The sequence below is a fragment of the Musca domestica genome, unplaced genomic scaffold (genome assembly GCF_030504385.1).
Source record: "Musca domestica strain aabys unplaced genomic scaffold, Musca_domestica.polishedcontigs.V.1.1 27, whole genome shotgun sequence".
NCBI lineage: Eukaryota > Metazoa > Arthropoda > Insecta > Diptera > Muscidae > Musca > Musca domestica.
The window spans coordinates 1,422,444-1,444,129 of record NW_026712286.1 but is presented as its reverse complement, the minus strand read 5'-3'; the positions used below and the strand labels follow the sequence as shown (position 1 = coordinate 1,444,129).

General features: G+C 36.2%; 1 long non-coding RNA gene across 1 annotated transcript; it reads left to right on the top strand.

Annotated features, from left to right (window-relative positions):
• Nucleotides 1–6,586: 6,586 nt before the first annotated feature.
• LOC109614514 (uncharacterized) lies at nucleotides 6,587–7,281 on the top strand. The gene is made up of 2 exons (XR_002195587.2): nucleotides 6,587–6,833; nucleotides 6,938–7,281. It is a non-coding gene; the product is annotated as an uncharacterized LOC109614514 (long non-coding RNA).
• The last annotated feature ends 14,405 nt before the right edge of the window (nucleotides 7,282–21,686 follow it).

Sequence of the window (21,686 nt, the reverse complement as noted above, 5' to 3'; positions counted from 1 at the left end):
CTGGCCGAAGAACATTCACTGGAAAGTGAGTACCGTGAATGTCATGGAATGCTCAAAGTACCGATGACATATGACATCGATTTATAGAATTTGTTATCGATTTTTAAGCCGGCTAAGAAAATTAAAGCTTTGAATAGCCAAAAATTGATGTTCTAACATATGAGCATGGTAGAACTAAGAAGGTAAAGTCATGTAATCATGTTTAAATTTTACATTTAAATTAATACATTTGACTACATCTCATAGTCAAAATCTATATTCATAAATCCATTGTGTACACACAAAATCAGAGATGGGAACTGTTTTTTATGCATTGAAATTTAACAAGGTAAATTACAGAAAATGCAGAGCTGGGAATTCTAATTTGAAATGAGATTGCCTTTATTTCATTGTACCATGCATATGTGTGTTATAAAATAATTGTCATGAAATATTAAATACCAAACTAGGTCTCATCTAAAAATAATTTAATTTTAAGACACTTTTGTGATATCTATTTTATGAACATTTCATGGGTTAACCCACTGGATTTGGATTAAAATTGTCACATTCATTATTGAGAGAATAAACAAATTACTTTTTCGACTGTCTTTACAAATGATTTTTTGGTTGACTTAGTTCGATTTTGGCCCTATGACTTAAGACAAATAAAAAAGTGTTTTATGCATGACAGAAAAATACCGGTAGATGCGACGTCATTCAGAGGTTATTATAATTCGCGTTTTTCAACAATTTTTACAAATTTAAATAATTTTTCATTCAACATTTTCAATTCCAAAATTGGTTTGACAGTTCATAGTCCCAGCAGCTGTGTCGATGCGTCTACCCTTATTCTTCTACCATGGTTTTATGTATGTATTCTCACTTTTACTCTTCAAATAAATCATCTAATAGTAGGTTAAAGGTGAGACTACATAAACAGCTTGAAGTCTTCGCATGGCATATTTTGTGGCATATTATAAAGGGATGCCAGAGCCGCATTCAAATTCTGCCGTCGTTTTACTTTATAATTTTACATTAATATGCCTAGCTATGAAAGGTTAAAGGTGAGAATACATAAAATGTTTTTTTGACTGGCTTAAGTCATCGGCTGGCTTCTTCGGAAAAGAACAAAAGAGCGTAGGGTTAAAATCGAACTAAGTCGACCTAAAACTCCTTTGTTCCACTGCGAAGAAGCGAGCCGATGACCTAAGCGAGTTTTAAAAAAAGGGTTTTATTTAATCTCACCTGAAGGCTAATTTTATTAGTTATCATTTCATGATAACAATTTTGATATTGAACAAATTCCCATTTCATTTGGGAAATTCACCAAAACGTTGTCTTTACCAAAATTGTCGCGTTACCATCGTTCTATGTATTGCGCCACCTACATTCCATATCGTCTAACATAACGCATGTATCGTAGACAAGACCCTTATATTTTTGGGCTATCATTCCAAAGTGAATTGCTTTATATTATCAAACGAGAAACTCTAAATGTGTCGTACAATAAGAATGACATTTCATGAAATTGTTACAAATTGATTAAAATCGGATGTGAATTATTAATTAATTCAAGAACTAATGACGAACAAACGTCCTACTTAAGTATAAAATGTAACAGAAATGAAATTGCGATTTCAAAACAAGGCTATAAAATAAAACCAAAGGCAGAGTGAAAGATATGAAACATGTTGTGAACAAAATTAATTGAAATGACACATTTAATTGATGTTAAGGTTCAACAGATGGCGTTGGAAGTAAAAAAAAATGTAATGTCAGTGCTTACTCATCCGATTATTTTAAGAATTATGTAAATTAATTCTAGCATTTTCCCCTCAAATTTAATACATTTTCCATGTGGTACAGGATATTTTCATTGATTTGTATAAATCATATGTACTGTCTAAATTTTATAGTTTCAACTTCTATTTTTTAATTTTTACGAAAGCTATAAATCAACCCCCTTTCTTTTGTCCCCCAAGCAGAGGCAAATGCCAACCAATTACGATTTAGAGTAATAATTGTAAGATCATTTGGCACTCCCTATTTTAAATTGTTAACGCACGCCAGTCATAATTTTTTGAGTCCAGAAATTGCCTTCATTTCCCTCCCCGATGAGGCCGATTCAATGCAAGAATAGATATGGTGGGCTTGTTTTGAAAATAAAAAAAATAAAATAGAAATGAATTGAATTTATTTAGTTTTAAATAAAAATAAGGTCAGGAGAACTATTCTCGATATTATTGATAGAGAGGGATGTGTGTGTGTATCTGCAAGCCAACGTGAAATAGAGGGTTGATGATAAAATCCCCTTTATGCAGGGGATAATGCAATAATTCTTCATTTTCGACACTCGCAACCTTAACAGACGAAAAATATATAAAGGAGATTAAAATTATATAAAAAGCCAATTAAAGACAAATTGAGTATTGAAATCTTTACTTCGAGTTAACAATGGGCTAATTAAAAATTGTCTATGGCTTCGTAAGTAAATGCCCGCATATTGAAATGTTGCTATTGGTGAATGATTTCGATTTTCGTGGGATATCTGACGATTTTTGAAACCATTATATTTAAATTGATTAGTAAACAAAAAAGATTAAAAAATCGATTAAGTCCTTTAAATAGGCTTGGGAAACGTGGTAAATAAAACGCCTTATATTTTGTTGTAATGTGTTTGCTAATTTAAATGAGAACACAAGAGGACTCTTTCTGAAACCCCTTAAAGTAAGGATACATAAAACGCTTTTTTGTCTGTCTTAAGTCATCGGCTGGCTTCTTCGGAAAAGAACAAAGGAGTGTTGGGCCAAAATCGAACTAAGTGAATCTAAAAACACAACACAAAAATTCTCTTGTTCAACTAGTGTCGAATTAATACTGATGCCGAAGTTGATGAGCTTGATCACATTCGAAGGAAATACGTATTTATTCAAATCTTAGCATTTTCGTTACGATTAGCCCACTTATATTTTCATTCGTTTGCCTAATAAAATCACCTAACATTTGCTTTTTATCCCCCTAAAAATCTCAAGTGGTTTCTGTTTTTTTTTTGTTTCCGAATTTTGTCCAAAATCATCCTCAACGTTTAAACTTGTTCGCCAGCTGTTTTAATTCGCTTATTTTGTTTTTTTTTTTTTTTGATTTGATATCCTTTGATTTTGTTTTTGCCCAATATTACAATTGCAATTAGAGTGGTTGAAATTAGAACAGGGATATCCAGGGATATCGCAGAGCCACCACAGAAACGGTGGTTGCAGCCCAATACCCATTGTTATGATAGATTAATCATTCGGTAAACAATGTGACCTTGTTATAAAAACTCGGTTTCCTTTCGCCGGCAACAAAAATAATAAAAAAAAACAATACCCCATCCTTTTTCTCAATTAGTTTCAGTTGCGTATTTACCCAAAACAAATTTAACCGATACCCCGAATGCAATTGTCTATCACTTGGAGCGTGCAGAGATGATGCAGGAGACCAGGTTGCTACAACGCAAACCCTTTTTAATGTCGGTGGTAACAAATTTTCTATTTTTCCAACTCCATTATCAGATTTGGTGTCTTTTTGTGTCGGGAATAGTGAACGAATTTTCGGGACGCGGTGTGTATGTGTGTGTGTGTGTTTGTGCATAAATTTTTGGTTAACTAATTTGGTGGAAATATTCTCTATGTTTCATACGCGCAATACACAACCTACCCTTTGTTTTCTTTTCATGGCGTTTCATTCTTTATCCTCGGCGAAGTGGGTTAATTTATGCAAAGTTGCGGTTGTCAAAAACAAAAACCAAAAAACGGGGATTGATGACTGGAACATTTCTAAGAATCTGGTGTTTTTTCCGACAGATTTTTTGGTCTGCTCATAGTTCTATTCAGCCATTACTAGCCAACGTAATATGCAAATGCCTTTCAAAGTCATGCTTAACGGCCAGATACAGGCTATTATTACAAGACTCATCCCGTTCGCCTGGGAAAATTGTCATATGTCAAGTGGCAACTTTAATTTCCAATGCAAGGCGAAAAAAATATGTAAATTTAATTTATCGATTTAAACTTGCGTAAGTTTATTGCGAACCATATTAAAATTGCGTAAAGTACGGTCAAAGTCGGTCTTTTGTATTTGTGATTCCATTGAGTTTAAAAAAAATCCTGTGAAACGGAAGCATTATAAGTAGACACTCATAGAAATTAATGGGAACGATGAAAACCTAGTCTTCACTGTTCTATGATGATCAAATACAGGGCGAGATAAAAAAACTGCAACAAAGTCAAACGCCATACCTTTTAATTTTCTTTTAAATTTTATTGAATGAAAGAAAAAATGTCGGAAATAGCAACAAATTTTAGAATAAGTTTAGATTGGTTCGAATTGGTCACCTTTGGCACGAATTATGGCCTTCAAACGGCCAATGAAAACGTCACACGCTGCCCGAATGTTGCTCTGCTGTTGTTCCCGGCGAGGCGCTTGTTTGAGGTGATCGACACTTCGGTATTTTTAGTGCCAACCGTGCTTTCCAAAAGGAATTAGCGATGAACCTTATTTTGTAACCATTCATGGGTGTCGCGTGCTGACTGCGATGGTGCCGAGTCCTGTAGGATGTACCAAGGTCTGAAGCCAAAATGTGTGCGTGTCCAAGGCTTTAATACACCCTCCAGAATATTTTCGCGATAATATTCGGCATTTATTCTGATGCCACGGCCGCACCATGGCCGGCGCTTGAGTTCTGGTGGCCATCCGAAGGTGCACATTTTCAGCTGACCTCTTTGGCAAGTAAACACGCAGTTTGTTTACAAACTGCTGGACAACGGATCTTTTCTCATCGAAGAAAACCAAAAACCAAATTCGGAAGTTCACCACTTTCGGCCAAGCAAAGCAAATGTTTAGCTCGTTTGAGTCTATTTTCTTTCTGTTGCGGTGTAAGTTCTTGCAATTTTTGGAATTTCAATGGCTTTACGAGCTCATTTTTCAATATTTGCCGAATGGAATATTGCGATATGTTCAGCTCACGAGCAATTTTACGGCCACTGCGACGCGGGTTTCAATAACTTTTTGCAATACTTGTACCATAGACAAATAAAGGTATAGACCAAAAAGTTTATAAATTTACCCCTTCTACTAAAGTCACTCAGGGCTAGTAAAGTCACTCGACTTCGAAAACAATTTATTCATTTTTCTGCTATTTAAGTTCTTTATTTTTATATTTCACGACATAGTTGGGTAATGTAAATATAAAAAAGTCACTGTTTCATTTTCAATTGATAAATCATAAAAATATTCAATATTTTGTATTTTGAGAGAGTTAAGAGAATAGTCTTATGCTCTCTCACAGCATGAACGACATTTAATGAAGCACTTTTTTCGAAGATAACTGATGAGACCAGTGTTGCCAACATTTTGAGAGCTAAAAGCGTAATTAAAAATCAGAAAAGCGTAAATGGCGTAAAAATTTTCCTTAAAAAAGCGTAAAAAGCGCTATGTATTTTTTTCTAACCAAAATTGTCAATAAAACACTTTTTTTAAACTAAATACTGTTTTATTCAAAAATTTAGAAGATACGATCTAAATTTTTGAATAAAAGAGTATTTAGTAAACATTTCATGTATATAAGCGCATACATATTTTTAAACAAGTAAAAAAGCAGTAAGTTCGGCCGGGCCGAACTTTGAATATCCTCCACCATTTAAAACGAATTAGGAAATTTACAAAAAAATCCATTAAAAATTCTTTTAAAATCTACAAAAATACACAATATCGGAAGATGCCGATATATTGAGGATATACGATATTGTGGGCCTTACCGACAATTCTTTTTCAGGGGGTTAAGTACTCACAAAGAACTCCTTGAGTAGAATTGCAGACAATTCCATTGAAAAATGTGTCTCAAATAAACCACAACATATATAAATATTTCATGTATATAAGTGTATACATATTTTTAAAAAAAATATGATATATTAGGAACATTTTACATGTGGTTAAAACTTGCAGACATATACATTTTTACAAACAATTATGTTCACCCATAAAACCCGTAGCTTCAAATTCAGTTGAAGTTTTGTAAACTCGTACAACAAAGCAGCCATGTATAAACTTACGTTTTTTTCTCGTTCATTTCACTTTTCCTTCAATTGGTTTACAATACACAAAATTCTTCGTTTTATTATGGTTTATTAAAAAAGAGTAAACAAAAGAACTTCAATGACAGGAATGACACGTAAAGAATTTGCAGTAAAGAACTTCCGACAAGTAGATGTCATACTATCAAAATATTCGAATGTATAAACATTGTCATATTTAAAAATCTAAAACGCGCTATAAGCACCAACAGAAAAGATGAAAAGCGTACGTACAGTGCTTTTTTTCGTTTCGCGCTATGCCCACTATTTTTGGCGTTTTAGGGGGTCTAAAAAGCACCATAAATAGCGCGAAAAGCACTAAGTTGGCATCGCTGGATGAGACAACATTTTAGTCTATATATTTATTTGTCTATGCTCGTACGTGAGAAAGAGAAAGAGAGAAAAAAAATTTTCTGAGCATAGGCTACTGAGTATCACACCTAATGTATGAATATCGACATAAATAACGATAACCAAAAGTGATCAAGCAACATAAATCGAGGAACCATTGTCCCAATACCTAATAATTTTATTGATTGGCAAACGAGGCTCAGAAATAATTGACGAATCCACCCCATAGAAATGCTGTTGCCATTTTATAAGGGGTTTCTACTTTTGTACAGAACAAATTGGCCAATATTGTTTTAGTTTTTTTTTTGTAGTCGCTTTCATTTATTGAAGGGTTGTTCTGCGTTTAAAGGAAACAAAAGAAAAAATGGCTAGGCGGTTTTCACAACTGTAAGTGAAAGCTAATATTTTTGTTAAACACATTTTCCAATTCCAGCAATATTTTCACTTTCATTAATTCCCTTTTCTTATTTCATTTAAATTTTTCATAACAGGTGCTTGTCATCGCCAACTGAGGGATGGGATTAAAATTTAGTGGAGAAACTCTCTCGTTTTTTAATTGGAAAGAATGCAAACGAAAATCGCGGCAGATGTTTAACATGTGCTCTAGGCCGGTACTTTAACATGTTTTTTTGTTTTGTGGAGGAGTCCCAATGCAGTAGTTGAGGTTGGAGTAATCAATACCAAAGTGTTGTTGGACCCTCGGAAATATCATGGAAATTAAGAGCCTTATAATGAGTTGACAATTATTTGAATATTTTGTTTGGTTTTTGTGTACCCCCTATTCTATTTTTAAGGAGAAGAATTTCCTAGAATTGTTGATCTCACGTAACCTCAATCATGCTGTAGGTTTTTTTCTTTCTTTCCTCATCCTAAAACAACAAATGCTGTGCCGATTACTTTCTTGGTATGAAAAGGTTAAAAATGTAAAAAACTAACCCCCCATAACTAAATCAATTGTCGTGTTGATTGGTGATCGTTATCTGTTACCAATAGAGAGAAACAACAACAATAACTCCAATGAAAAAAGGATCTCTATTTTCGAAATGTCTTCAAAATATCCACCTATACGAGATGGTAACATTCTTTGTGGGATATTGTTTTTCTAGTTCTTTTTTTTAAGAATTAAGGGTCACAGAATAAAAAACGAGAGGGAATCCAAGGAATGTAGCATCAGATCGGCTGACATGCGTACATACATGAATTGACAAGTTTTTGACATGGCCATGCAATTAAAGTTACCTTTTGTCGGCACGAAATGAGATCTTCAAAGTCAGCTGATGAAATCTTCTCTCAAATTGATCAATGAAAACGATCTAGAATTGTCCAACAACAAAACTCCAGCACCGGCAGCAGCCGAAGAGGAAGAATAAAAGGATTATGTGTATTAAAGTAGCAAATAGGTATTTGTTTAATTTAGAGGAGATAAAAGAAAAAAAAAAAATAGAAAAGAAATTGGAAAATGGAAAACTGAGACAGATGACATAGCACACAGTTGTCGAATCGTTTAAATGTGTGTTGTTTACAACGTTTGATAAATATCAGAAGAGTAAAATTAATTACATTTCAAGGATTAGTTGGCTGGTATTGATTTAGGCCATGAAAGTCCTATTGTTAACAGAATAGACATATGGAACACAAAACTGATCACACACACACATAAATATAAATACATATTCCATATTGAAGTTCACTTTTTATTTTACCCAAACATATAATTCGCATATTTTGGCCACATTTTTTTCTGGCTTTTTAGGCATCTCTATGTAGCAGGACCGTTTTTTTTTGTGTTTACAGCAGGATCAGCCTAGGATCTAGCAACAATATCGTGGCAGCCAGTTGCGCTGCTCGCTTACCTCATAGATGGCTCATTGCTTATTCTTGGTGCATTGGAGAGCAATGAGTGCGACTTATGCACGTCCAGATACAAGATTAGTCCATTTATGGCAATTACGCTTTTACAACCAGCCTAAACCTTGAGCCACATTATTTGTGGCCATTGGATGTGTGTGTGTGTGAGTGTGTCTGTTTGTATTTTATGTAGTTACTTGCAATAAACCAAGAACAACAACAACAACAACTGAAAAAGGAAAAACACATAAAACCAAAACGTTCATGAAGAGTTCAAGAAGCATTAGCTATCAAATGCTAAAATCTATGGCGCGTATTTAAAGGCTGTTAAACGCGTTCTCTACGTTTTTTCGGTTGTGCGCTTTTCTTTGGGCATCTTGCCGCTCCGACGCGACTCGTTGTGCAGTTCATGTTTTTCGGGCAGCGTGCCTTTTGCTGGCTTTTGTTCTCATTCTTTAATCAAAGTTGCATGTGCAGCATTTTCAACTTTGAACGGCTGTGGCAATGGCATCGGCCCCGTCCCTGGTTGCTGTTGCAGTTGTTTTCTTTAATGTTTTCTAATAAAAACAAAAAAAAACCCTCGAAAAAACTATAGCAACGCTGCTGAAAAGCCTTTCAACGCATTTAAAAGATGATTTAAATCTTGAACGCGTGTTGAAATTCTAATGCTTTCCTAGGCATTTTTTCGTTTATTCTCTCGGAAAAAAACAACAACTGAAATATTTGATAAAAATCGTAGTACGTGGTTTTCCGGTTTTCTGCACTATTCGCTTGCATTGTCTCGCCTAATTTTTACAGCAGCCAATGACTAGTCTCTTCCATTCCATTGAAATATGCTAAGCATTTGTTTAATTCAATCATTCGGAACTGGTTGTGAGTCATAAAGAAATTGAACAGAACCATTTAATATATTTTAAATTTGTTTTGTTTAAGGGATTTGTTTATAATGATTTTGGATTCTCCATTTTGAATCGTTTTTGCAACCTTTTCTCGAAAATCGTTAACCTACCTCATGGTAAAATTAAGAGCATTTTTCGTATTTTATCTTGTCAAATTTTCCATCTCTAATTTGTGTATTTACAGGGTGAGATGAAAAACTGCAACAAAGTCAAACGCCATAATTTTTATTTTTTTTTAAACTTTTATTGAATGAAAGCATAAAATGTCGGAAATAGCATCAAATTTTGGAATTAGTTTAGATTTGTTCGAATTGGTCACCTTTGGCACGAATTTTGGCCTTCAAACGGCCAATGAAACCGTCACACGCTGCCTGAATGATGCTCTGCGGTATTTTGGCCCATATGTATTTTTTAGTGTCAACCTTGTTTTCCAAAATACTCCAGTGACAATAGTCCAACGGATTGGTAACCGGAGATTTTGGTGGCCATTGTGAGCTGGAAATGAAGCGAGGAACCTCATTTTGTAACCATTCTTGGGAGGCGCTTGCTAAGTGAGATGGTGCTGAGTCCTGTTGGAATGTCCAAGGTCTGCGCCCAAAATGTTTTCGTGTGCAAGGCTTTAATACACCCTCCAGAATATTTTCGAGATAATATTCGGCATTTATTCTGATACGAGCGGAGAGCGACCATCGGCTGTTATGGTGGCCCACATTATCACTATGGCTGTTGGAGTTCTGGTGGCCAACCGAAGCTGCACATTTTCAGCTGACCTCTTTGGCAAGTAAACACAATAATTTTGTTTGTTTACAAACTGCTGGACAACGAATATTTTCTCATCGGAGAGAACCAAATTTGGCAGTTCACCAGCTTCGGCCTAGCGAAGCAACTCTTTTGAGTCTATTTTCTTTCTGTTGCGGTCCAAGTTCTTGCACTTTTTGGAATTTCAATGGCTCATTTTTCATTATTTGCCAAATGAAATATTGCGATATGTTCAGTTCACGAGCCAATTTTCGGTCACTGCGACGCGGGTTTCGATCAAGTCGTTTCCTTACTTTTTGAACCATTTCTGCTGATGTTGCTGTTTTTTTTTCGTCCACTTTCTTGACGTCGGGCTACGCTACCAGTATCACGGTAATGAGCGATGGTATGAGACACAAAAAATTTATTCACATTTAAATGCTGGAGTGCTCCACTTGTGGTTTTCCAGCCAAATATAAAGAAATCACACTATCACGCTTGGATTCCATCACGAATAACTTCTTATCTGGGAAATTCTCAGCAAAATGCTTTTGTACACTTGTAAACAATATATCTCACCCTGTATATACTTTGTGGGAAATAAAATGTATATTTAGGAATGAAAAACTTTATACCCTCTATACTATGGTGGAGGGTATAAAAACTATGATTAGTTCACATTTTTAGTATATGTAGCAACACGTACGAAAGAACAATTGAAAGAAAAAGAACGACGCCAGGGAAAGATTCCAATGAACTATTTGGAACAAAGGAACTTATTTAGGAACTAGTTCCTTTTGAAAAAAGGAACGAGAAAGATCAATTTGCTTCGTGAACTAGATTGTCCTACACTAGGGGTAACCCATCATCACAGAAGACTGTAGGGCACCAAGGACTTCATCATAAATTTCACAAGATTGTCTTCGATCATTTTCCTCGTATCCTTAAATTAAAACACAATTATTTTTATTATTATTTATATATTATACAATTACACTGCTTTTAATTGATAAATAAAAATAAATCACAATGTTTTGTGTATTGAGAGAATTGAGTGAATAGTCTATTCACTCAATTCTCTCAATACACAAAACATTGTGATTTATTTTTATTTATCAATTAAAAGCAGTGTAATGGCCTGATATAAGTTTATATACAAATTTGCAATTCAAATATTATAAAAATTAATAAACTGTGCTCGAAGTCGGGTTACTTCCCATGGTGGCATCAGCCGGGAAGGATAACAATTTTCTCATGGTGAAGGAAAGTTCTGCCTTGTCGAACCTTCGAACTCTTAAGAGATCTTTTTTAGTTTTCCTTTTTTAATAAAATATCTGTGTACTTTTTGTTCATGTCCAATGTTTAACTTCTGAAACCGCTTGTTTTTGAGAGACAGATCAATACAAATTTAAAATACAATTTAGTGGTATTCAAAGTTTATTCCGTATTGATTTTTAATCTGCAATTCTTCTTTGAAAAAATGTGTAGGCCCTGTAATGCCGTAAATCGGCAATAGATTTTTTATTGCCATGAAACCCCGAAAATAATAGGATTTGAAAGCTTTTAGTTAGTTACACATGTCAGGCCATTCATCAAAAAACCCCTAACGGAAACAACATTTGGCCATTAAATTTTTATTTAACAAGTCGCATCGGGCCCACATTTTTATGTAATTGAAAACTATGAGTGTGTTTCCGATAAAATTGAATATGAATGGAGAAATCCATATTTAATCCACAGTTCAATCCAATTGTGGGCCATAATAAAAGTTGAAGAAAAGCAGTTTTTTCTCCTTCTACTTTTTAGCACAGCATCAATGATAATTTCAATAAAATGCATTTTTAATGTTATTCTATCAATGCCATGTGAGATGATAATAATAAAAAAATAAATAATTTTCGAAATTTCATGCAACCTGCCACACCACACCATACATACCTGTTCGTAGCCGCGGCCAATTCCAAACGCATTGTCTATCGCTTTTCATTATCATTCAAATTATTCTCCACGATCCGGCAGATACGTTGGGAAAGCGCATGGCGTTTGATCCAATCCCTTTATTGTTATATTTGTTGCTGTTGTTGTTAGCTTGGTGGTTATCGCTTTTCAATGTGCCGAGTATGCCGAGTCTTATCTTTGGCTGGTCAGATTTTATAGATTTTCGTTTTTCATTATTGGAGGTGAAATATTTTAATTATACCTACCGTGGCAAGTGGACAATGCCGGCCGCTGGCACCACAACAGCCGCATCGGCAGCGGAAACCTAACAATGTTGTCGTTGAAATTTATGAATTTGACCCAATTCAAAGAACAATGGATACCGACCGCGGATTACCAGAAATAGGTGTAAAGTTCTCTTAATTAAATAGCCATGTTAATAAACAAATAAAAATGGAAATTCCATCGATTCCAGCGAGTTGGTTTTCCATGAATTTTCCGGCCAATGACCATTGGAAAAGCATAACCTTCATTGTTTTGTTAAAATAATAAAAGAATTCTGCACGAAAGCAAAAGGCAATCTTCAGAAAGTGCGTAACGTACAGCAGCTGATGTTTGGATGTTTTCAAAACACTCACCACAAGGAGGCCAACGGAGAAAGCAGAAAGATGACCATTACGACACAAAGGACATTTGGTCACAACACACACACAAACGCAGCAATGCCGTGTCTCTGGAAAATTGAAGTGCGAGAGAATTGAAATAAAGCCGCCACCGCCGCCTATGGCTATTAACCTTTAAGCACCAAACCATATGGCACCCCGGGGCTGTCACTTGGGGCGATATGGACGAGACACTTTATAATTTACGCACTCTTGCCAAATCGTTGGCCATTGACTGCGATGGTGGACAGCAGCAGCAGCAGCCATCCCAGTAAGGCATCGAGCAATTTACAATTTCGTGGCACATTTGCCAACTCTTGTCGGCGTGGACAGTTTGTGTGTTTTAATGTGACCACTACTCACGCAGCGATGCTATTGAGCTGTTGTTGTTGCTGCTGACCATTTTCCCTGTTTCCTTTTAACCTTATACTACATCTATCTATTTAGTGTGGACAAACAGAGGAGGATCGCATATTGCATTTTCTCTGGAAGGTAAGGAATTTTTAATAGTTTGTCGTTGTAGCTGTTGTTGTTTGTAAGTCATGGCAATAGCGCAAATTAACGCCACAAATCGATTATTCACGGTTGCTTAGAAAATGGACAAAAACGACCAAAGAATGGCCAACCAATGTGGCCACCAAATTTTATTGTTTCACTGCGCCGATGGTAAATGGCCAAAACAATTTTGGCTTTAAGAAAATCTTTACATTTTATGACAGTTTTCCTGTTAACCTGCGGTGAGGTTTTTGCGGGAAAAGTGCGGAACTAGGGAATATACCAAAGGGTAAGAGAAAAAACCAGACGCAAGAGGGGGTTTGTGTCGCCATAACCAAAGGTGTTTTTTTTCGGTGAATTCATGCTGCTTATAAAGATTTCCTTTTAATTAAAGACTAAAATCGGTTTTTAGACTATTCTATATTTGCGCGACATGAAAAGACTTTGAAACATTTATGATCTTTAAAGCGAAAATCGTTTAGAAAATGTCGAACCTGCAATTTTTAAGTATTCGAAAATCGACTTTTGGATCCCTAGATTAGCGCTATTCTGTCGACTTACGCATCCCTGGATCGGCTTTTAAAATTTGCATCTTTTATATCTTTTTATTCCGCCATGGTCCTTCTCTTTTAACGATTTCAAAACAAAGAGGGAATTCGTTTTGTCCCACACATGGATTTATACCCCAGAGGGAGGTTTTATCTTTTAGACCACAAAGGCTCCCCTGGTAGACATCTACCCTCTGTTCTAAGGATGGAACTCTGTTTAGGAAACCAAAAAGTTCCTTACTAGGATTTAGGATGGGAATATTAGTTGCCCGCCCAGATAGTTTATCTGGTGGGAATATTGATTAATTTTTTTAATTTGAAGTAGTTGTTCATATTTCCTGGCATAAGCATTTTTCCCCTTCAAAGGCAATTTGGCTGTCTGGTAGAATTTTTAACTTTTAAGGTTTCTTTATCTCAGAAAGTACAAAATACTCAAATGGTTTCCCGAACGCTGAGAGTTAGCTATTGCACATTGTTGGCTTTAAGTTGTCCGTTAGCATGAAGTCGGAAGATAGCAGATTGGGTTCGATACCAGAAATCGCCAGATGATACAACCTACGATTGCCTAGGCTTTTCAGGTCTGGCTTTAAAATTGGAAACATAGCTTTCTGGCATCATGTTTAGGCATTCGGTTAGGTCAACAGGTGCAAGTACATAAAGAGCTCTTTTGACAGGCTTAAGCCAGGAGTCTTAAGTTGATTTAGTTCAATTTCGGTCCGTAACTTATACTTGCTTTTACAAAGAAGACAACCGATGACTGAAGCCACTCAAAAAAGCGATGTATGTATTCTCACCTTAATTAACCTTAATTTTAGTTAGATTAGGGTTGCTCTGTACGGACTAGGGTTACGGGTCTTCAACTTATTTTTTCTTTTCGAGCGCTTTATAACGTAACGCTGTAGCCTCATTTAAGTATTATGTAGACAAACTTGGAAAAGTACGATTTACGGTAAGTATGGATATAGGCAACTACCGCAAAGTTAAAGTAATACAGAATCGCTTGCTATTCCTGTATAGTAAATATGCACATGGAAAATAAAATACGACACACGACCTCAACCTGTAACTCCATTGCGAGTTAGATATGTATAGACCAGCTCATCAATTTCATTTCTAATATTTTCTATATTTTCTCATTTTTTTACACAAAACATCAAAATGCTCTATTCATTAATGCCATATCACAACAGATGTTGATATACACGCTCGCTTTCCGCTGCCACTGATTGTCCGCCCAAAAGCCGTTGCCGCTTATTGGACAGTTTGTTTGGCCGGTAATGCCTTACCTTTTGTTTTGCGGCAATGACATTTAGCGTATTTAAATATGCAATTTATTGTGAAAAATTACCCCCGAAAAGTGACCAAACAAGGACGGATGGACGCAGCGAGGGGACGGATTATAACCACAAATGTGTAATAAACACTTGGAATACAAAAACCTAACAAATGGTCAAACACAAAACCAGGATAAAATGCCATTAGCAAGGATCTCTTGTTTCTTTTATCTAGCATTTCATTATGGAAGGGAGAAAGTGAGTCGGCTGAGGAGCAGAATGAAGAGGAGGAGGAGGATCACCCCTGAAAAGAGCCAACAATGCAATGCAACTGGCTGACTTATTGACTTTGACACAAGGTCGGCCTGTTAGCTTCGTCTAATTTATGAGCACTTTTCATGTCAACATTTTCCGTTTTCCCCCATTTCAATGGCCGACATTTGTTTCAGCGGCCCGAATTACAAGCCAAAATAATGGCTAATCCACCAAACAGACACATGGAAATCAGCAGGAGTTCCGAAACCCATTTTAAGTTGCTTAGAGCAACCTGGCTGGCTGGCTGACTGGCTGGCTGGCTGGCAGTGAGAACAAGGCGAGGAACCAGTGCAACTTTATTTCTCTTCTGAAACAAATAGGTATGGGAATCGAACACAAATCATCATTAATTTCGTTTCATTTTCTTCGAAGATGGGCGTGCACTACGCCCATCTTGTTTAATATTTCTTTTCAGGAATTCCATCCTGTTCAGAAGAAGAAGAATCTACGTCGTCCAACTGATTAACCAGCCATTGTATTTGTTTTATCAATACGGATTTATTTCGGAAATTTCATACTTAAAATTTATGGTTAAACATAATCAAAGCGGAACGTTTGATATCTACACGAGGAGAGGAGTGTAGTGCTGTGCTGTTCTGCGAGTCTGCCCAAGCAGACATAGACGCCAGAGGCGTTGGCCATAAATATCTTTAAAGCGAGCATATCCTTTTAAAGCAATCCATGTCCAACACTTGGATTTGTGATGCCACCGTATTGTTGTAATGTAACAACACTGTTGATGTTGTTGTTGTTGTTGCGCAGGGCTGCTGGCAAATGACCAGCTTGTTGTGTGTACTAGAGCTAGATGTTGTGTTGTAATAAGAGCATTTAACAAGATCGTGCGTCAACTCCCCAAAGATTTCAGCTTGGGCTCATATTTTGGGTATCAAATTTGGTTGTTGTTTCTACTAATGCTCATTGTTGTTGCTGTTTTATGTTTCCTTGGAGTAGCGGGCAGGGAGATATGCTTGAATTGCCATGCCAACACACACACACGCATACGCAGATCGTTTGACTTTTCCCTTGGCTTCTGTTTACCGTCCACGAAAGTATTTAGCGCGAAGTGTTCGGTCGTGCTGTTTTAGTTTAGAAAACATTTGTTTTCACATGTTTTGTTTGCCAGCGCTGGCAGATCGGCTGACATTGACACTGCTGCCGCCGCTGATGATGCGACATATTTTTGGCCACCTCCCGTGCTGCTGGAGCTCTGTTGTCATTTTTGTTTTCTTGAGTTAATTATTTAAAAAACCATAAATCTTCTTCTACAACTACCAGCTTTCAAAGGCCAAGAAAGGAATCTTCCAGTTGTCATCCTAAAATCAAACACAATGTCTTTCTCTCTCCTACACATTTTCGTTCTCTGTGTAGGATGCCCTGTGTCTCTAGCCCTGTGGCCCTGGGCAGATGAGTTTCGGTTTTCATTTTTATTATTCTTACCCCGCGTGATTATTATAAATTCCCAAAAAAAAAAAAACGTACCACAAAATCCCTGGAACACAAAAATGCAATGGGGGTAATAAAATGTGCCTTTGTTGTCAATGTGTTTGACACAGAAAAACCGTTGATCCTTTTGGTTTTGTAATAGTGACAATCATAATCCAACACCACAAATGATGTTTATCCTTTTAGGATGATGCACACAAACACACACGAGCACACACACACATATATTTAGAAGTTTGTATGTGTGTGTGGAAATTGAATTTGTGTTAGTGTAACTAAGGCTCGTCACACACCACGTTATGTTTGTACACAAATCATAGGGCGCAAACAAAAACAGCAATTGTGCGCTGTACCCCAGGCCAGGCCCGGCCATTCTCGGCCCATAACAAAACCACCATTGTCCCTAAGAGTGTCTGTTTTTCCAAAGTTTCCAAATTGTATTCATAGATTTTCATTGTCAATGTTTTGGGTCCTTTTATGCGCTGAGACAGAAGGCAGGCCAGCAGTGACAAAAAGAGTCCATATAATTTATGGTGGATGGCGGCAATGTTGTCATTTCATTTCCGCACACAAAAGAAGGTCACCGCTAAACACTTCATATTTGCCGGCGTAGCAGCGAGTAGTGGGAGTTTATCATCCAAACATAAACTTTATTAATATTGCTTTCTCTAGTCTCCATTATCGTTGGGCTAAATATCAATAATGCTTGATTGTCCCTTTTTTTTATTTCGATGGAGAATATTGGCAGCGCCATCGTACCAAACAACGGCCCTTTACTATCTTTGTTCGATTTTGATTTGATCTATTGATGTAGGGGAAAATATACGGCGATACCTTCATTAATCTTAGATAAATCCTATATTGATTATTTAAGTAGATCCCTTTTTGTGTGGGTTCAATACAAGGATGTAATGGAAAGAATCTATAAATTTTCTTGTGGGTACTAAAAAGGATACGTGACCAGCGGTGTAAGAACATGCCGTCCTTTGAATGGGTACTTTCTAAGAAAAAATGTAGTTCTTCTAATAAAAAATAAAGGCTTCTGAAAAATCCGATAAAAGAGAAATGCTCTTCATTATATTTGTTGGGCTATTTTACTGTTCTCACTCACCATTATAGGAGATTTTAGATTTCTACCCCAACCCCTAATAGCCATAAAAATATAGTTGCAGCTTCTTTGATTTTGAAGGTTTTTTTTTCAATATATGTGGCAATTTAATTGCACTTAATTCGCTCTCTATTTGTTGCTTGAAAACGTTATGGAAAACCTACTTAATTCTCCACTAAATTTTTTCCGGACGAACACTGATATTTGTACATTGTTCGATTCAAAACACTCCCACAAAACGATAAAATATGTCCCATTCCTAACAAATGAGAGTATTTATCGAAAATATTAATTATGTCATTTAAAATTCAAAAAAATTAATAACCTTATAATTCGATCACGGTTTAGAACAGCTACGAGCTCCTCGAACGAAAAAGTATAAACAAAGCACATATGTTCTCTCTGGATTTGCATTTGCCACTGATTTGGCGGGGCGAGAGAGTCTCTCACCAGTCTATTCCAGAACGGCAAGAATAAAACAGTTTTTACGACGATAGAAGATTTTCCTTTTATTATATCAAACAAAAAAAAAAAAAAAAAAGTGCAAAACTAGTAGATCCTTGCAGGTTGTGGAACCATGAAACTGTGAGCAACGAAAATCCCACGTTGGGCGCCATACGAAGTCAAATTGAAAGTATCTCATAAAATTGAAAGAAAATATCACATAGCGTTCTGTGTGTTAGGATTTCTTAATTAATGAATGTGTCTACTTGTTCAGCAATGGGACTAGAAAAGTAAGCTATCATAAGTTTTTCGTGTAAAAACATATGTGTCACAGTTTGATGGCAGTTTTTTTTCAATTCAGGTCCGATTGCTAAATTAGGTCACCCAAATCTCAACAACACTGTGTAGTCAAAGCAAATTAAAAGAGTCATAAGGGTTTAACAATCGCTTGGTGGACTTAATTTAGGTTTTGCTTTCAATTGCGTAGTCGTGTTTGTAGCCCACCAACGATTAAGATAGCAACGATCGTAACGCTTGACAACCTCATCTACACTTCATAATTTCACTTTTTCAACTCTCCACACACTCACGCACGCACGCACGCATCCAACTCTCCCACGAATATCAAAAATCCTATTTCGACTAATATAATCACCGACTAAAGTTTAAATTATCTCCAGATCGCTTCATAAATTTTGCCCACAACATTAATTTGTCAGTTTTATCGAATCTAATTGATTTATTAATTGTTAATTTATTTCATTTCACTGCCAAATAAAATTATCTAACAACGGACGAATGTCAAACAATCGCAACAACACAAAATTTGCATATTAAACAAAATTCACCAAAAAACTGCCAGTCAGCCAACCAGTCGGGCAATCTAACAGCCAATCAAGAATTTAAAAAATAACATCACACAATTATATATTGAATATTCATTTCAAATTAGACAACAACGAGCGAAAAAAAAATACAAAAACAGCACGATTTGGGCATCCACCAAAGTCGAATAGAGGTCTCTGCAGGGCGATTTGAATTCATTGCCAGCGAGATTTGTTATTGTCTTTTTTTTGTTGTTCTTCTTCTCTTTTCCAATATTTATGCCCCTCAATGTTCTCTAATGACAGACAACACATTTTAAATGTATTTACGTATGTATGTACACACAAACATACATATGTATTTGGTTATGGCTTCGAAATACCTGTGAACTGGTATCGACAATTTCAAATGATTTTTTATGGCTTTTATTGATTTTGAACAATTTTCGTTCATGTTTTATGATAATTAATGTAATTTATAGATTTTTAAACATTTCCTAAACACATCGATGTCTGAGATTCTTCCATTCAACCGTGATTCGAGATTGGGGATTGTGGGGAAAGAAGTAGAATAAATATTTTGAGAATAAGGTTTTGGTGATCTCTGGCGAGGGTCATTGCTGAGAAAAAAAGAGAGAACCTATAATCCCGTTCAAAATAGTTTGAAAAAGGGATATTGTGTCTTGTTGTGGATAGATGGCTATTCGAGTCTTCTGAATATATATAATCCCTTCTAGCAACAAATTAGAATCTGCATGCTCCAAGTAATAAGTAATCGGTGTGCACGATAACGCAATAATTTGAAAAAACAAAACAAGTAAAAAAGCAGCCAAGTTTGGCAGGGCCGAACTTTTAATATCCCCAACAATTTTGAAAAACTTTAATAAAATTAAAAAAAAAAATCCGTAGAAAAAAACGCATCAAACCAACCAACTTCAGACTGTTGTCATTTCTAAGCCACTCGTCCAATAGCTGTTAAAATTATTCCAGTGATAGTTCATTATATTGTTAATAAGCGTACAATAGCAGTTTGGTGAGTATTTTCCAGAAAAAAAGTTATTCGTGATCGAATTCAAGAGTGATAGTGTGATTTCTTTATGTTTGGCTGGAAAACCATAAGTGGCTATCGTTAGAGCACACCAGCATTTAAATGTGAATAAATCTTTTGTGTTTGGTACCATCGCTCTTTACCGTGGTAATGGTAGCGTAGCCCGACGTCAAGGAAGTGGACGGAAGAAAACAGCAACATCAGCAGAAATGGTTCGAAAAGTAAAGAAGCGTCTTGATCGAAACCCGCGTCGTAGTGGCCGAAAAATGGCTCGTGAGCTGAACATATCGCATCAGAATAAATGCCGAATATTATCGCGAAAATATTCTGTAGGATGTATTAAAGCCTTGGGCACGCAAAAATTTTGGCCGCAGACCTTGGACATTCCAACGGGACTTAGCACCATCGTACTCAGAACGCGCCACCCAAGAATGGTTACTAAATGAGGTTCCTCGCTTCATTTCCAGCGCACAATGGGTACCAAAATCTCCGATACCAATTCGTTGGACTATTATGTCTGGAGTATTTTGGAGAGCAATGTTGGCACTAAAAAATACCAAAGTCTCGATCACCTCAAGCAAGCGCTTCGCCGGGAATGGGCCAAAATACCGCAGAGCAACATTCGGGCAGGATGTTTCATTGACCGTTTGAAGGCCATAATTCGTGCCAAAGGTGACCAATTCGAACAAATCTAAACTTGTTCTAAAATTTGTATGCTATTTCCGAAATTTTTTTTGGAGTTGCAGTTTTTTTATCTCACCCTGTATAACCTCACTTTAATTTTCTCTTAAGAACCAAAATCTTTTGATGATCTGGTTTCGATAGTAAAAAAATTAACTTCATTTTGCCCACTGTTGTTTGGGGTTGGTATTTTGACATTGTTTTTTGTAAATATTTTTCTAGTCATGTCTTCATCTGTGAATGTCAAAAAAAAAAGAAAAAAATCACACTGGCCTCTACAACAACAAACAATCAAACAACTTTGGAAACATCCGAAAATTGTTTGGCGGATTCGATTCATTAGCCAAAAACCATAAATGAGATTAGAAAAAAAAAGATCCAAAACAAAATAAAGCTTGCACACACCTAGTCAGCGCTGTCGTCACTAATCTATGAAGCTTCTCAAAATTTGATATCATTCAGTCAATGTAATCGCATCGAAATGACAAGATGAAGACACACATCATGGACGGACAGACCACACAAACGTCTACATGGATGTGTGTTTGTTGGTATGTAAATGGCTGGGAAGCTGGTCGGGCGACAGGCCGCACACAATGAAAACAGGTGTTTTTATTCTCTGCTCTGCTTGTAGCTTTTATATCATTTGTTGGATTGTATGGTGGCTGGGCCAGTATGTGTGTGCGTGTGTGTTTGTTTTGGCCAAATATTTTGGCTAAAAGACAAAACAAAGTATTTGACAATGTCGGAATACGAAAACGTATGTTAATCTTTTGGTACTCGAGATTTACACAATCCTTTTGTTCATTTGTGTCTCTCTGGATGTGTGTGCGTGTGTCAATGCTGGGCGATTTGGTTATCTTTTCGTCTCTGTAGCAGTTTTGTATTAGTAAACACTCCAAAACAAATCCAAGTGACATCTTCAACGACCAGTGACAATAACAAGAACAACAGCTTAACAACAAGGACAAGGAG